Source organism: Sarcophilus harrisii, chromosome 1 (genome assembly GCF_902635505.1).
Source record: "Sarcophilus harrisii chromosome 1, mSarHar1.11, whole genome shotgun sequence".
Lineage (NCBI taxonomy): Eukaryota > Metazoa > Chordata > Mammalia > Dasyuromorphia > Dasyuridae > Sarcophilus > Sarcophilus harrisii.
In genome coordinates, this window is record NC_045426.1 from 237,619,716 (window position 1) to 237,623,171 (window position 3,456).

At 34.2% G+C, this 3,456-nt stretch overlaps 1 pseudogene; it reads left to right on the plus strand.

Annotated features, from left to right (window-relative positions):
- Positions 1-1,116: 1,116 nt before the first annotated feature.
- On the plus strand, positions 1,117-2,891 carry LOC100913757 (annotated as a pseudogene).
- Positions 2,892-3,456: the final 565 nt, after the last annotated feature.

A 3,456-nucleotide genomic window follows, 5' to 3' on the forward strand; every position in this document is an offset into this window, starting at 1 on the left:
AATTTATGAAATAACTGCAGAGAAAAGATACCAAAAATCCATAATTTTATTTTTCCCATCCCCATCTCCTGTATATCAGGTATATAAGAGCACTGAGAAAACACTTATATAAAAAGAGATTGTTTAGAATATAAACTCAGTTACATATTGCTTTAGTCTGCGCATCAAATACATTGGGTTAAATTCTCTTAAGTGATAAATCAAATCCTTTCAAAGTTATCAGGCTTGTGGCCAGTCATGTCCACTAACAAAAGAAATTTCTATTTCTCTGTAAGTCCTTAGCTAAATGAGATCTTCATTCTCTAAAAAATTTATATCTGTATAAATTTAGATAGATTTCAATATTGGGGCTATTCACTTGCTCCCTGAAGCACCCACTATGTTCTTCTAATTTCAGTGCTAATAATGTTAACTGTGCTGTCATTCTGAAGGGTCTGTACATCATTTTACTTTTCTATTCTTTCAGACTGCTTAATGAGCAATAACAAAATATGAATTGCAGGATATTATAAAGTGATGGCATTTGCAAATAATATATTCCAACATAATTATGAAATTTGATTCCAAAAGCAAATATAAATGATTTTACATGTTTTCACTTTTTTTTGGATTATTCATACTATTGTTCTTTCTCCCTTATTGCAGATAATATGAGACAGTGAGGCAGATGGAGTATTCTAATATGATCCCCAGTTCTAGCTCTCATAATAATGATATTGTTTGATAGAACTTTTTTTAGCTCTTGAAGTCACTGGCATTTGTAAAATGATATAAGGGTGAATTAAATGCCTACTATGTGTGAGGAATAATTATGCTAGGTTCTGGATGAGAAGGTGAAATGAATGATGATGGAAATGTTTTTTTTTTAATTCCAGGAAGTTATAATCTACAAAGGAAAAGAGACATATTTGCAAATAGTATTAAACATGGCATTATAACCACTGCTGGGATGGATGGCGAGAGGTGGGTACTGCAATCCTTCTCTCCAGGGCCCCCCAGTTGGAATAGAAGGTGACACTGGGAGCAGGCAGCAGACTAAAGTGATCATGGAGCAGCAGTGCTGCAGCCTGAGGGGCTGGACCTAGATGAGGATCAGGATGACCTGGAGGTATCCACAAGGATGCCTCTCTGATGGACATGAACTCTTTTAATCCTATGATGTCAACATTCCCCTTACCATGATAAACCAATATAAGTTAGAAGATAAGTCATTCTCGAAGGACCTTTTCATTACAGTTGATGATCTGGAAAATCATATTACTACAACTGAAACTTTCATCACTTACAGAGTTACAACTAAGACATCTTCTGGTGAATTTGATTCTAGTGAATTTGAAGTAAGAAGATGTTATCAAGATTTCCTATGGATAAAGGGAAAACTTGAAAAAACATATCCCAACCTCATTATTCCTCCTTTGCCAAAAAAATTCATAATGAAAGGCATGATGGAACAGTTTAATGATGACTTCATTGAGACATGAAGAAAGGCACTGCAGAAATTCTTAAATCAAAGTGCTGATCATTCAACTTTAACTTTTAATGAAGACTTCAAAGTGTTTCTTATTGCAAGCCTGGGAGCTCTCTTTCATAAGAAAAAAGGTCCTGGATTGCTTAGCAGGATAGGACAGACAGTCACAGCTGTAGCATCTTCAGTGAGAGGAGTTAAAAACTGCCTAGATGAGTTCAGTGAAATGAATGCCTGTGTGGGAACATTTAGCCAGGAAGTAAACTTTTTTTTCATGGTAATTTTTTATTATAGTTTTTTTTATTTACACAACATATACATGGATAGTTTTTCAACATTGACTCTTGCAAAACCTTTTATTCCAACTTTTCCCTTCCTCCCCCTGCCATAATAGGTAATCCAATACATGTTAAATAAATGTATACAAATATACACAGTTATTTTGCTGCTCAAGAAAGATAAAATGTAGAAAGAAAGTCAAAAAAGCTGAAAAGGAAAACAAAAATGCAAGCAAACGATAACAGAAAAAATGGAAATGCTATGTTGTGGTCTACAGTCATTTCCCATAGTTCTCTCTCCAGGTGTAGCTGATTCTCTTCATTACTGAACAATTGGAACTGGTTTGGATCATCTCATTGTTGAAAAGAGCCAAGAAGTAAACTTAATAGACAAAATATCTCATAGAATTTACAAGGAAGAAAAGGAGAATCTTGAGGAAAGGAAGGAATATGGACCAATCTACACCTGGTGATCAGCATCTACAGATGATCTGGTAGACTCCCTGAAAGGTGTGGCAAGCTGCATTAGCAAGTGTTTTAAGACCACTTAAAACCTTTCTGAGACACTGCTTCCAGTTGTACATGAATATGTTCTTTATAGTGAAATATTTAAGGGGAATTATGAAAAGAAGACACCAATTCAAGCAGAAGTCTATTCCAGAACTGAAGCTTTGAACTACAAAAAGTCTGAAAAGGAGTTGCTTACAGAAGAGATCAGAAAATTAGAAGATAAGTTAGAATGTGCTACTAATGTTATGAAAACTGAATGGGACAGATGCAAACAAAACATGCAAAATGATAATAAGTTGGTATTTACATATATGACTGAGAAAAATATCAGCTACTATGAAAAGCGCCTTGTCACTTGGTAGTCTTTCCTTACAATTCAAACAGACCTTCATCTGGAAGAAATATCTGAAGATAAATCTTGAGACTATCTAAAGGCTTCTTGTCTAATCTTTGCTGATATACTATCTACCAACCAAATACATTCTTTATGGGGGTAGACTGCATTTAATATAAATGGGTCAAAAAGCAGTCACTGTATCTGGAAAGCCAATAATTTGAAAATTCAGGTACTCCACAGTTCTAACATCCATTTTGATCATGGCATATGAATATATATTGCTTAGTTTTAATTATTTTATCCCAAAATTTTTGTCTTTAAATAATTGCATATGGTAATTGTTTTCTCAGAAATTCTGCAATTGCAATATGACAATTTAAATAGGTTGTAAAAGCTATACTGAATGCCTGAAATTTCTTGAATGGTTCCTATCTATAGCTGGATGTGTTGCAGATAAAGTATACTTTTGCTCCAGATGTCCTCTATATGTAATATAGATCAATTTTGTGTGCATTGCTTGAAAGACTGAATGGTATAGCTAAATAAACACAGGATTTGCAATAAAGTGAGACATGGATGTGCATCTGATTTCTGATAAGTATTTAATATATGACTAGGGCAACTTCTATGAGCCTCATATCATTCTTATGTAAGATCAGGGGATTTGTATAGTTGGCCTCTGTGGTCCTTTTGAGTGTTAACTATGTGATACCATGATCTTCAGTAGGACTTAAGGATTAAAATAATCAATGCCAACATATTAAAGTTGTTGGGCTTGCCAACTTTGAGAGTATATTTAAAGTGCTATTAAAATTTCAGTATTATTCCCTACCTTTGGGGGGAATTCAGGGATGGGAAATATTACC